The following is a 14,827-nucleotide window of genomic DNA, read 5'->3' on the forward strand; positions in this document are numbered from 1 at the left end:
GGCTCATTGGGAAGCTGTGGATCTGGGCTAGTGAAGGGTAGGACAGGCAGCACATCAGGCAGCCAGCACTGCTTCCTCAGCCCACACAGCTCCAGACAGGGCCCAAAGTGCCAGACACAGCATTCCCCTGCCGCCCTCCCCTCAGGCTCTGACAGCTCAGACTGTGGTTACCATTTGTGGGCACCCAAAGCCAGCTATGAATGTGGTCCCATGGTCACAGGAGTCAGAGCAGACCCCTCAATGCTGGACATTAACCCTGATGGCCCTGCAGAGGAGGAAGGTGTGGGAGCTGCCTGCCTGAATCACCACTGAGACTGACTCCAGTGTATTCAGAAACATGGGACCAGACCATCCCACTAAGCAGACCCCAAATGGGAAGTGTTTTCCTAATCCTGTAAAATATTTGTATTCCAGTGAGGACCAATTTTTATTCCAGTGAGGACCAACGTACTGATTTTAGAGGCTGGAGACATTAGGAATGAGCATGGCAAGCAAGGGGAACATTCAATCCTCCCACCTTGGAAGAGGTGTCCAGGTCCTACAGTAAATCTGCATGGCCTGGTGCTGGCAGGTGACAGGCACTCATGGGACAGTGGCCAACGCTCTGCCACGCTGGGTGAGCACTGAGGCTGAAGTGAGGAAGATGAAGGCTCCGTCCCACCAGACCCTCTGAAGAAATGGGCTTCTCTTTCAGCACGGCCAACCTCTGCAAAACTCTTCTTCGAGCTGCTCCCTTGGTGGCAGAAGCAGCTGGAGCCCTTCTGAGGTCAGATAGTGGAATTTTAGCTAGAGGCATTTTTTGTCTCAACAGAGATGCCGCCGGTTTGTTCGGCTGAAAGATCTAAAGTGGAGGCCGCTGCAGCAGAAATCCACTTGCTTGGGCCAACCTCTGCCCACCCACCCTGGAATGACTCCAACACACTCCCCTGGACCCCCCAGCTCTTGTTTAATCTTTAATGCACCTCCAGTCGCCCTGGGCTGGACAGCACAGCGAGATAGCAGTGATGATTAGCTGCTGACCCCTGGGCTGAGCTGGGCACTGGGAAATGCTGCTGACCCTGCGTCGATCCCGCCGTGTCCTGCGGGCAGGAGGAATCATTAGTGCTCCCGTGGAGGGGCCTGCAGAGCCTCTCACTGCTGCCTGCAGACCTGTCCTACCTGTTCCTGCTGCCCTGGCTCTCCTTTGGGCTGTTCTGAGGTGTCTGGTGGAGTCAGGGATGGGGGAGGGATGCAGCAGCACGCCCTGTACGAGCCCCTGCGTCCTGCTCTCCCTGTGCCACCCAGCCCGTGCCAAAGAGAGCTGTCCTGCAAGAAACAACACCTCAGAGATCCCTGCACTGCCCAGCCCCTGCCATCTGCACTCAGCTTTGGTGCTGGGATGGAAATACACACAGGGAGGGAAAAGGATCAGGAGAAGCATGGCCCCATCAAAGAGGACCTTCTCCAAAACGGGAGAAACCCAAGATGTAGGATCAAACATTGTTATATATGACAAAAGGTGGGGTTGACAAGGACAGTGAGGGAACTCAGATCAGACAAGGCAACAGAAAATAGCAAAAGGAACAGATGTTATGGCCAACACATGAAATAAGGGAACTTCTCTCTTCCCAGTGATCAAAAGGAACATTTGGGGCAATAAGAGAAGGGGTTGAGAACCCAATTGTAGAAGAAGAAAGCAGAAAGAAAATGAAGAGATGAGGGAGCTTAAAGATAACTGTGATCATGTCCCATGGGCTGGACTCCAACAGGGCAAGGGCTTCTCCTTCTCTAAAATTAATCCCTAGATAGTTGAAAAGAAAAGTTTTATAATAATAAACAATTATTATATATAATATTGAATAATTTTTCTTTTAAAATTACATCCTAAATAAGTTAAAGACAAATTTCCCTAAGGGAAATGATTTCTCTGAGAGCAAGGCAAGAGTTCAGCATTACTGAGAATGTGTTTTGTGCAGGTTCTATCCAGGGTCCCTCTGGGGGTACAGCTCTGGGTGGGGATCACGCCTCAGTTGTGATATAAGAATAGCCTGACATGGCAGGAAGAATTTTCCCAACTGAAAATATCATTCCAAACACCAGGAGGAGGAGGAACAAGGACTTTGTTGTGAGAGATTTACTGAAGTCGTGCGTGGCAGCACCAAGATCAGTGACACCCAAATCAGTTAATTGGCTGCTGAGACAGAAATGAATACCTGGAAATGGTCCTGAGACAGAAATGAATACCTGGAAATGGTCCTGCCCACAGCAGCCTCAGGCAGACAGGCCTGGCATGGCTGGAGGATGCTTCCAGCAGGTGTCAGACCCAGGAGAGGACACATCCTCTGAGGTGAGTGCCCACCCTAGGCCATGACTGAGCCCCTGAGGATATGCAGGGCACAGCCTCTGATTCACTCAATAATCTTGGGGTTCTCCATGCTCAGTCCTGGTCAGATCAATGCCACATCCATGTTGTATCCCACAGGAAAGCCAGAAGGTGTAAATCTCATGAGATAAATGTGGCACGGGTGCTTCTCCAGATATGTGATTTACAATTGCTTCTCTTTCTCCTCTGAGTTGAGACAAGTTTGGGGTTTTATATCCTTGAGAAATCAGTTTCTGAGCTGCAGGAGCTGCAGTGGCAGCTGATATTGTGAAGTCAGAGCAGAAGCAATTATGCTCCTCCAGCAGAAGTCGCTCAGGGTTTCTGTGCCCATGTCCAGTCACAAAGACAGTGAGAGGCAAGGGACTTGCATTTCCATAAAGCACCTTTAGCAGGACATCCAGTCCTGTTTTAGGTGTTGGGTGGGGGTTCTTTTCTCTGACTGGAATGACAGAAATTGCCTAGATAACTGTAGAAACTCTTTCACTGTTATCTCTGCTCAAGCCACAGGCTTGTCTTATCTCTCCCACAATACCACACTATGAGCTCCCTGTTCCCCCTGTGCTGCTCACTCCCTCCCTATAGTTTTGCTTTTCAATATGTCCTGAGGAATCCAATAAAGGCTCCTGCAGGAATTTGCAGCAGCACATTCCTTTTCCATCATCATCTGCACTTTGAGAAAAGCTCTTCTCTTATATATCTCTTCTGACAGAATATGAAACCACAAGTATTTTAAGCTGAGACAAAGAAGGCAGAGGGCTGTAATCCAACCTGACAGCAACGTTATTAATTGGGGAAGGAGAGGCTGAGCAGAGCAGATTGCTCAGAGATCTAAGAAATGGCATCTTGGGAGGGGGCTCACAGGTAGTTCTGGGCACTGTGGATGGGCTGCAGAGCCTCTCACCCACAGGACACCCAGCAGTCCCCAAAGGCAATGGTGGGAGCAGAGATAGGAGACCACACAGGGCTGAAGTGCACCCACTCCCAGCATCTGCTTTCCTTCAGAGCCCGCTCTGAGCACTCTGGCTTTGATCCAGGGGAAAGGGGGGCAGGCACTCTTTGCAGAATGTCTTGGAGGGATTTTGAGCAGCACAGGGCCCTTTTCCTGACAGTGCTCAGTGCTCTCCTGGGGCAGGTTTAGGGGCTGGGGGCAGGTTTAGGATCTGGGTGAAGGTTTAGGAGCTGGGAGCAGGTTTAGAAGCTGGGTGCAGGTTTAGGATTTGGGTGCAGGTTTAGGATTTGGGTGCAGGTTTAGAATCTGGGTGAAGGTTTAGAATCTGGGTGAAGGTTTAGGATCTGGGGGCGGGTTCAGGATCTAGGTAAAGGTTTAGGATCTGGGTGAAGGTTTAGGATCTAGGTAAAGGTTTAGGAGCTGGGAGCAGGTTCAGGATCTAGGTAAAGGTTTAGGATCTGGGGGCAGGTTTTGCCGTCATCGACCAGGTCAGGATCTCCATATCTGGAGAAGCACCCATGCCCCATTTATCTCATGGGATTTATACATTCTGGCTTTCCTGTGGGAGACAACATAGATGTGGCATTTACTTTTTTTAAATCTCATTTCCTGAATAAATAAAATATTATTTCTCAGTATCTCAGACATATTTTCATGTGAAGTGCTGTCTTTCCATCTGGATCTGTGTTCTCTGTAAATGAGGGATATTTGTTGTAACTCCTTTTGGGCTTGTTTTGCTAACTGAGGCAACAATTGTTCCACTTCTCAGCCTCAGATTTTGACACTGGAACAGGCTGAACACCTGTATTTTACAGAGTGTGGCTGAGCTGTGCTGAGTCCACAGCTGGAAGGGGTGAACACTGCAGCCCTGCAGCTGGGCACAGGTGGGCACCCTCCACATTCCACATGCCCAAACACCTGGGTAAAACCCTCTCCTAAGTACTTGTTACAGGTGATGGAGAAATAAGGGAGCTGCATTCAAGGCTGGGGACCTGGTGAAGAAGATATTGAAGGGTCTGCAGGGTGCTGGCATGACATGGATGGGCCTCAACAATGATATTTAATAATTTAGTTGTGATGTAATCCATCTTTAAAACTAGCTTCTGATTTTAATTACACATTTAATTACACAAGATTATTTGGGTCTTTTGCAACTTTTGCTGATAATAATTTACACCAGTCCCATCACCAGTAGGAACAAACCCTGCCATGAATGTCCCTATCAGGGAATAATTCCCTTGCAATTCCTTTATCAGTCTCATTTATATTGATTCATAATGGACAATCTTTATTTTGGATTTTTAAAACAGAATATATGCTGTCACTTCATCAAATGAATGACAGCAAGTATCCTTCATACCTAGAAAAAAGCAGCAAATCCTTCTGAATTGATCAAAGAGGGAGATAAATGGCAGACCTGAAAGAAAGAGACTTCCAAGACCTGTTTATTCTAACAGGGAATGGATGATGTGAGGCAGCAGTTTGCAGCTGAGGCTGCACAGATTTATATTCTATCTCCTGTCAGCTTTTCCATCATCTCCTGGGCATCAGCAAAACCAGCCCATGATTCCACAGGACCTCCTCCCCTCCTCCCCACCTCTCCAGTAACCCAAGGCTTGTTAATCATCTTTGCTAATGGCCCCAGGCTTCCCAGACATCTCCTTTAACTTCACAGCAGCAAATTACTTGGCCCAGTCAGTACAAAAACACAGGAGACCTGGTGTGGAACCCAAGGGGACAGGAGGGAGCTGGGTGCTGCAGATGGAGGCAGCTGCACCTTCACATCACTGGTCTGCAGCTCTGGCCTCAGAGAAGGCTGCCAAGTTATTCTATTTCCATTTGTTAGCAGAGAATTATTTCAACTGAGAAGTGAGTCACTCTTCATTTACTTCTCTTCATATCAAAGAAGCAGAAAATGAAGTACAGGAGAATTAAGGAAAAGCTTCCAGTCGCTACAAACTTCTTTAGAATCTCTATTTTTTCTTTTTTTACACTTGATTGCTTTTTAAATGACCAAATTCATCCCTTGGGAAGAGCAATACAGCCAGAGTGGCAGCCAGAGCAGTCTGGGGGTGACTGTGTGACAGGCTGTACCTTCTCAGCACCATGAGGACATCACGTGGTGGGCACTGCAGCCAAGCCAGACCTGCCAGAGTTAAATTCCAGGGCAGATGAGGCTGGAAAGTTGTGCCTGGTTCACAGGCTGAGGTGCTGGCCCTGAGCACAGTGACAGCTGATGGGGAGGCAGGGAGGGTGGTCCCCTTTCCCTTCAGAATCCCTGCAGCCACTGGGAAAGTTGAGCTTTTTTGGAGGGATATGTTATTTAGAAGAATAAGAGCCTTTAGCTGTGAAAAGTCACCAATGAAAATGCTGAGGTTTTTTCACTAAGATTTTTCTTGAAGAAAATTATTGTTGAAGCACATTTCTGTACTTTAATCTGAAACACTATATTGGAAAGGATTATAGAAAGGGGTTTTGATACTGGAAATGTGTGCCAAAGGAGGTTGTGGATTTGTTTTATGTCACAGAAACCCAGCCCTGTCTGTGTCACACAGTCACCCACAGACTGCTCAGGTTACCTCTCTGACTGCTCAGCTCTGCCCAAGGGATGAATTTGGTCATTTAAAAAGCAATCAAGTGTTAGAAAAGAAAAAATTAATTCTTACTGAAATCATGGTGGACAGCCCAGCACCAAGTGCTCCTGCAGCGCTCATCACTCTTCCCAACCCCAGGGAAGAGACTTTTAGGCCTCTTAAAAGAGGCTTTTTTGGCCTTTTTGCTCTTAGGCCAAACTGAATCCCACCTGCACACAGATGCAGACTGGGACAGCATCTCTCCTTCAGCTGGAATTCAGACTTATCCTCCCAATTCCCACAGGAATGCACATGCCCTCACTTAGCAGTGCTAAAGGCAATTGCTGTCTGGGTTATGTGAGCATCTGGAGGCCTCCATGAGCCAGGGCATCTTTGTGCTGTCCTGCCCTGTGGGGGTGTTCACAGGGGTCCCAGGAGGAGGGAAGAGATGAGATTCTTGACTCCATGTTTCAGAAGGCTGATTTATTATTTTATTATAGATATTGATTTTAAAAAATTATATGTTAGAACTATACTAAAAGAATAGAGAAAGGATTTCATCAGAAGGCTGGCAAGGAAAGGAACGGAATGATAATAAAATCTTGTGACTGACAAGAGAATCTGAGACAGCTGGAGTGGGATTGGCCATTAATTAAAAACAACCACATGAGACCAATCAAAGATGCACCTGTTGCATCCCACAGCAGCAGATAATTCTTGTTTACATTTCGTTTCTGAGGCCTCTCAGCTTCTCAGGAGAAAAATCCTAACGAAAGGGTTTTTCATTCAATATGTAAACAGAGCAGGGCCTGGAGGAGCTGCCACAGTCCCAAACATCAACAGCAGAGCTGAGGAGGTGACTGTTGAATTGGCAGGGAACCCCAGAAAGGAGAGGGAATGATTCATCTGACTCCATCTTATCAGAAGGCTAATGAATTACTTTATCACACTATATCATTCTATATTATATTACACTATGTTACATTACATCTGAACTGAACCTGCCCAGCACTCAGCTCTGCACACACTGCACAGATTCTCGTGGCTGTCAGTGACAGTCCTGACACACACACACACACCTGGCCCTGACAGGCCAAGGAAACAAAACACCATCACTGTGGGGAAACAATCTCCACATTGCATTCTACTGTGGCACAAACACAGGCACAGCAAGTGAGATAAGAATATTCTTGGAAAGAATGGTGCCTTGCTTTTCTCTGTGAAGGGAAATGTGGGGCTACACACCTGGCCCTGACAGGCCAAGGAAACAAAACACCATCACTGTGGGTAAAGAATTTCCATATTGCATTGTGTTTTTGCAGAAACAGAGGCACAGCAAATGATAAGAATTGTTTTTCCTTTCTCTGAAGTTCAGAGAATGAGAAACCCAGAAATATTCCTGGGAAGAGTTGTGCCTTGCTTTTCTCTGTGAGGAGAAATGTGGGCACAGGTGACACTGGAGTTTTGCCTCAGAGGACACGAGGGTGGCCCACCCTGCTCATCCCCAAACCTCTGCTTGGGGGGTGTTGTGTTATCTCTGAAAGAGCAGCCCAGTGGGACATGTCACTGTCTGTCTCACAGAAATCTCCTTTTTGACCTTGGGCTACAAGCCCCAGACTAAAGCTCCTGTTCAAACCTGACCCAGCTCCCTCCAGAGCCGAAACGTGAGCCCTGGCGCTTGCAGCTCTGGCTCCTGACGTGTGTCACCCCCTCCTGCAGCCCCCCCATCCTTCCTGGGGCTGGGAGGGAGCTGAGCCCCCCATGCTCCCAACACCTGCACGGGCTGAGGCTCCCAGAGCCCCTGGGCACTCGTGGGGAGCAGCTCGGCTCCGGGGCGGGAAATGTGCTTAAGAAGATTTAAAAAAAAAACCTAAAATGTGCTGGTTTCAGGTGACCTCAGGGTGTTTTTAGATAGCAGGGAGGGGATCCTTCTCCCCCTCTCCCAAGTCAGTAACACAAAAGTCACAGCCTGGTCAGTACAAGTTACTGATCTTTATTTCCCTGTGTTCCATGGTGCTGGGATTGTCCAGGGGAACAGGCAAGCCTGTCCTGACCTCTCCTTTCCCAGCCATGTTTCCCACTTCATCTGCACTTGTGTCCTGGCTCCTGCTCTCCCTGGGGATCTGTTGTCTCCTTAGCTGGGTGATGCTACAGCCAAGAGGAACTTGCTGTTCTTTTTTCTTTTCCTGTTTCCTCCCCTCCATCTCTAGACCTGCAGAATTCAGGCAGTGGATTAAACACCAGGAGAACTGAAAGAGAGGAAACCAGAATGAGCTTGATTTTGGACAGCAGCTGAGGTGCTCAACAGGGGACAAGTACCTGTTTCCACCTCCCAGCTCTGGCACCAGGTGACTCTGATGGGCACAGGAGTGACTTTGTGAGTATTGATACCAACCCAGCTGACAGCTCTTCCCAGCTCCCAAAACCTGGAGAGAAGGGCCCTGCAATGGGTGTGAACTGTGGCCACACCAGGAGCTGGGAGACCCCCAGCAGTCCTCTCTTTCCACACAAGGCCTTTCTCCAGCTGCCTGTGTGTGAGATCTGGCTGCAGCCCTGCCTGCCCTGCTCACCCCAGCCATGCCCCCGTGCTCCCAAGGTATTTTTGTGCTGGAGTTTGCCTGGGGCAGTGCAATGCCATGAATAACTTCCCTGCTAAAAGCAAGAGGGGATGGAGAAATGGAAGAGGCAGGTGGGTTTTTGGCAAGAGCAGCACAGAGGGAAAGATAAAGAATTTGGGTTGAGTCAAGGGTGGGGGAGGGAACAGAAACTGGATAAAACACAAAGGGAGGTGAAGGACATTGGAGGAAAGCCAAATCAAACCAGGCTTCAGGCAAGAAGGTGGAATTGAGGCAATACCAGGGCATGGATTTGTGTGTCTACCACAGGATCAGGCAGGATAAGATCCATGGCAGGGCCAGCAGGTGACTCAGAATAACTGATTTAATGGGCAAGAGCTGAATCCAAGACCTTATGGAGACATTTCAGCACTGTAGGTTTGTCTTGCCCAATTCTCCATCCTGCCCATCCATGGAGTTGTGTCTCCAGACCCACCAGGGTCAGATGGAGACCAGAAAAGCTCTGCAGAGGAAACCCCTGGAGCAGCTGGGGCATGTGGGGTGGGATGGGGAGACACAGCAGAGCTGTTCAGCAGAGCTTTCCACAGGCATCTACAATTTCTCTGCATAAGCACAGGTCTGTGGAGGTGCAAAGCAGTGAAATGGGAGAATCTCATTCCCCACCACATGGCACTGCACCTGGTGCTGCAGCCAATGTCTTCTGGCTCAGCACATGCTGGGCCTGGGATCCAACAGCCAAAAATCCATTCCCAGCTGCTTGTAGGGCTGCAGGAAAGCAGTTGGCAGCAGGTGGAGCAAAGGTGACAAAATCTAAGGGCTGTGTTGTACATTCAGCTCAAAGCATCCCTGAAGGCAGAAATCTGCCAGCAGCTGAGCACTTCTCATGTGCCACTGGGGACCTTCCCATGGAGTCTTGGGAGTCATTTCTGCATCCAAAACATTTCACCAACAGATATTGGCAACATCATCAAGATCTGGTGGATCTGAGGCATCAGGTTCTACAGAACTGATTTCCACTAACCAGGACAAAAAAGGAGAAGAATCCCCAAAATCCTCTGGAAAACATTCTTAACACTGGGTTAAAAAAAGAGCAGAGAAATATAATTTCAGTGGGAAAATACCTTACTAGGAAATGAAGATTGTCAGTAAGTGCAGAAAACTTGGGATGTGAACAAAAGGTATACAAAGATTTCAGCAATTTATATTTTGATGGGTAGTTTCTGCCTCATGTGGCTGCCAAGATGTTTTACCTATAGGCATTAATATTTCAAATTGCTGGGTCACAGGGGATGCTGTCACTGACATATTTTCTGAAAAAATCCTTTGCCAGGATTTTTCTCCTGAGAAGCTTCAGCTTCTCCCTGTTTTGCTACTCTGGAATGTGATTTGGAGAATTGTTTACCCAGCATGTGAATTGTTTTTAATTAATGACCAATCTCAGCCAGCTGTGTCAGACTCTCTGAGTCTGTCACGAGATTTTATTATTCATTCTTGTCTAACCTTCTGATGAAATCCTTTCACTCTATTTCTTTAGTAGAGTTTTACTATATAACTTTCTTTTAATGTAGTATAATATCATAAAATAATAAATCAGCCTCCTGAAACATGGAGTCAAGATTGTCCTCTCTTCCCTCATCCTGGGGACCCTCAAACACCACCGTAGGATGATGATAGGAATGTGTTGTTTGGCTGGGAGCTGGCAGAGCTGATCCCCCCAAACTTTCATCCCAGCTTTCCATCAAAGGCTGGAAGCCAGAGGCAGGCCAGGCCCAGCAAAGCTGGCAGAAAGTTTCCTGCATTTCAGAAAAGGCTTGGCAGAAACTTTTACCCACAGCCTTTCAGACAAGTGCAGAAGGAGGGCATTAGCAAACACAGCACAGGTTGCAGAGGCCACTGTCCCAGGCATGGCTGTGGGATTTAAAACTTGTCTAAGCTGGGAAAAAGTAGAGTGGAGTTCATTTGTCCTAAACCTCCTGCCTGGGAGGTGCCTCATTCTCCTGGGCTCACTCAGATTTGCAGCTCCAGACTCCCAGGGTTAGGCTGGAAGCCACAGAAATGGTCAGGTTTGGAAAAGCAGAGCTTGAGCACAAACAGATTCAGGGTCAGGGACCTGCCCTGGGGCCTGGCTTTGCCACAGCACAACCCAGGGCACAGAAAAGGTTCAGTTCAGGGAGCACAGGGGGGCACAGGGATCCCAGCCAGCCATCACCCCCCCAAGTCACAGCAAACAGCCTCAGCTGCTGTTTCAGCAGCCAGGTTGGGAATGGGGACAGTGGTGAGGCCATGTGAGGGTCACAGAGCTCACACTTTGCTGCTGTCTCTGGAGGGGGTGTTGGATTTACACAATAATTTAGATGCAGTTGTGGAGGAGAGGGAAAAATTGTTTTTTTCCCAGAGCCCCCCAGTGATGACATCAAACAGGATTGTGATTTGTGCTGTTTATTAAATGTTTCCATTGAGCTGCTTGCCCCCAAAGCAATGGTACTTTGGTCTTCCATGATGCTGCTTAGAGAAGGAACCTGGCTGGAAAGACACTGAATTGTCAATAAAAGACACTTCCAGCATTTCCTATATTTAAGGTGTGACTTGAAAACGACCTTGTGTTTTCCCACAGAGTCACAGAAATGTTTTGGTTGGAGGGGACCTTAAAAGCCTTTCTGTGTCCAGGGTCCTGCTGCTCTGCTGTGGCTTCAGAGAGCTCCCTGGAGTCCCCAGTGCCTGGGGAGGAGGTGGCAGGAATGGCTGGGAGGTGCCACAGTGTCTGCCCCAGCCCAGCACATCTCCCAAAACACAGGACCCAGCCCCAAAGTCCTGATTCCCTGCACCCAGCAAGGCCAGGGATTTTCAGGGTGGGATTTTCAACGTGGGATTTTCCTGCACAAATGAGCAGGGATCCCTCTGGCCTGCTTTGCCAGGAGCTCTTTCCCATGACATTTTAATCCCACTGGGACAGTAACAAGCAGCACAAGGAGGTTTCACTGCACCCACCCACCAGGGCTCAAACAACCCCTTCCACTCAACACCACCAAGAAAACAAATTCCTCACATCACCATCTCATGATGAACAGATGATCTCCCCTGGTGTGGCACTGACAGTGAAGAGCCTGTGGGCTGGCACAGGAGAGCCCTGGGCTGGCACTGCCACTGGAGAGCCCCTGGGCTGGCACTGTCACTGCAGCACAAGGCCAGTCCATCATCCCTCCCTGCAAAGGCTGAGCTGGGAGTCCACAGCTCCCCTGGAGAACCTGCAGAGCACAGGGCACCTTGCAGTCGTGTCTTTGAGGCTCAACAACTCCTGCCCCAGTTGCCAAGCTGCACAAGCTGTCACACCCAAACGAGTGGCACAGTCAAAGGAGCATTGCTTGTTTTGCTGCCCCAGGAAAGGTGCCACTGACGTGTCCTGGATGAGGTTTGGCTCACCAGAGTCACATTTCCTCAAGGCAAAAACACCTGAGCTCAGCTCACCTGGGCAGCCCTTACAGCTGGGTGGGCAGGAATGGGCATTCCCAGTTCTCTCCTGCACAGGGTATGTGAAAAGGAGAACTACAGGAATAACATCACTGTGACTGTGGAGGAATGGGCTGAATCAGGGGGTGTTCCCTAAAAGGCAGAAATGAATATTCTTAAAAAACAACTGGTATTTATTGACTGACAAGAACACAGCAATGCAGACACTTGTGCAACATTGGACAACACATTATAATCAAAATGAATATATAAAAATTAACACAAGGTACAAGCAGGACTGTAATGCAACTTAAACCCCATAGCACCACTTTCTTTCTAGAGGAAATAAAGAAATATAAATAACACCCATACTTCTTGTCACACAAGCTCTACATCTTGAGGTAGACTAAAGTTTTCTTTCCCTTAAAGCACAGACTTTTTTTTTTTTTCCAAGTGACATCTTTATTATTTGGCTGAAATTGGCCTCCAGATCTGCCACGAGGTGTAGAGTGACTCCTGCAGGAGTGGGGTTTGTTATTCCCCTCACTGGTGGGATTTGGTTCACAGGGCTCTTTCTGTTGATCTAACAGAGCCCCCCCAGCACTGCCCTGCCCTTCCATCAGAGCAATGAATCCATGGATAAGCCCCCAGGAATTACTGGGGTGTGACCATGAGATGGGGCAGCCTCCTGAGATGAGAATTCTTCCCAAGCAGGTTCAGCTCCTCACTTGGGGATGGTGGAATCCAAAAACATCAGAAAGGGTTCAGTAAAACCTTTTATAGAATCCCAGGATGGTTTGGCTGAGAAGAGACCATAAAATTCATCCCATTCCATCCCTGCCATGGAACAGGGACACCTCCCACTATCCCAGGCTGCTCCAAGCCTTGTCCAACCTGGCCTTGGAAGCTCCCAGGGATAGGGCAGCCACAGCTACTCTGGGCATCCTGTGCCAGGGCCTGCCCACCCTCCCAGGGAGGAATTCCTTCCCAATATCCCACCTATCCCTGCCCTCTGGCAGAGGGAATCCATTCCCCCTTTCCTTGTCACTCCATGACCCTGTAAAAAGGGATGGATGGATGGATGGATGGATGGATGGATGGATGGATGGATGGATGGATGGATGGATGGATGGATGGATGGATGGATGGATGGATGGATGGATGGATGGATGGATGGATGGATGGATGGATGGATGGATGGATGGATGGATGGATGGATGGATGGATGGACATAGGGATGATGGATGGATTTCTATTTCCCCCATACAACAGACATGCTGGATCCATGACTACCCAGCTCAGCAATTCAACACACCAGGAGAGGGACTGTGTGAGCTCCTGTGTATGCAGTGAGGACCCTGGTTTGGAGCTATGGCTGTTCCCAGGTTATTTGGATTTTAGGTGCAGAGGAAAAGATTCAGTCCAAACCAAAACACTCTCAGCAAACCTGTGCAGCTCAGACTTTTACCATCAGTAGTCATCATTTGCACTTGGAAAAGGCTTTTTTGTAGGCAGGGTATGAGGTCTCAGCTTTGCTGCTGAGAAGATTTCTTTGTCAAGACTTAATGCAATCCCCTTGTCATTCCAGTCATTTACACGTATAACCAAACCCATGGGATTTGCAGTGCATTGTAAGGTGTGTGGCACAACCAAAAAGTCCAAATGAACTTCCAGATCTTCACAGCCCAGATCTCCAGGAGGTGGCAGAAGAGCTTTGCTCAAGATCATGCTTGGTCTTGGCTCAGAGCAAAATACAATTCAAGCCTAAGAATACTGAGGGCCAAGCAGACTCAGGTTTTGCTCCCTCTTCCCACTGCAGTCAGTTGAATTAAATCACATTTCAAATATCAACCCAACAAAACAGCCCTTGACAACTGAATGAAATAAAACCTCAAAGCCACCACAATATCTGTCCCAAGAAAACTTTGTCCCTCCCTTACCCATGGCACCATGTTTAAAAAATTTTGTGCTGAAGGACACCAAAAGGATTGACATCAGTGTTGCCTCAAATTAAAACTATGCTCACGTCTTTCCTCAAACCTCAAATTGGGCATTTGAAATTATTTATTTCCCATCAGTGTTCATCATTTGTTTTCCAGCCCTTGAGGCTGGCGTGCCTGGCAGGGCTTGGACAGGAAGATTTCCAGCAGTGCCAGGAGGGGCTGAAGGGAGCTCTGAGTTAACCAGAGCAAAGCTGGGGGCATCAGATGTCCTTGTCCAGACCTGGTTTAACAGTGAACAACCCAAATTCACTCCAGTCCAATGCCAAACCTCCACATCCCACTGAGCCCAAACCCACCCCGGGGTACCAGGGAATGAACCATCTCTTCCTCAGATCTTCTCCAGCAGCTCTAAGCCACACAGGACAAAGAATTTCCAAAAGTCCCCTTTGGTATATGAAGAAACTTAATTTTCCCTGAAATTTGGTTTTGTCCAGTTCTTATTCAGCAGTTCCTGTGCAGCTTTGATAAGAGCAAGAGGACAGAGTGGTGCCTCCTCCACTTGCTTCCAAAGGAATGGGATCCAGTTCTTTCCACTGAGCCACAGTCCCTGTTTAAATGGGAATGATCCATGTAATGGCATGGGACCCCAAAGGACCCTCCTGAGATGGGGTATTCCCTTCCCCTCTAGTGCTGGACAAGGCTGGAGGTCAGTGGGGCAGAGGGTTTGGGATCAATAGTTCAGCCAGAGCAAGTTCCCTGCTCACTTCACCTATGATGCCAATTTTAGCTTATTTGGAAGCTTTTTCATTGAGTGCTCAAAATTGAGACCCGTGGGAAGATTTCAACTCCAAAAGGATTACAAGCAACATATAAATAATGGTCTGCTCTTGGGTATTTAGGAGGTAAAAAAAAGTAAGGCTAATTAAGCCTATTTGCAGTATTATGTCTGTCATAAACTCTTTAATTCAGTTCAAGTC

This window comes from Serinus canaria, chromosome 27 (genome assembly GCF_022539315.1).
Source record: "Serinus canaria isolate serCan28SL12 chromosome 27, serCan2020, whole genome shotgun sequence".
Lineage (NCBI taxonomy): Eukaryota > Metazoa > Chordata > Aves > Passeriformes > Fringillidae > Serinus > Serinus canaria.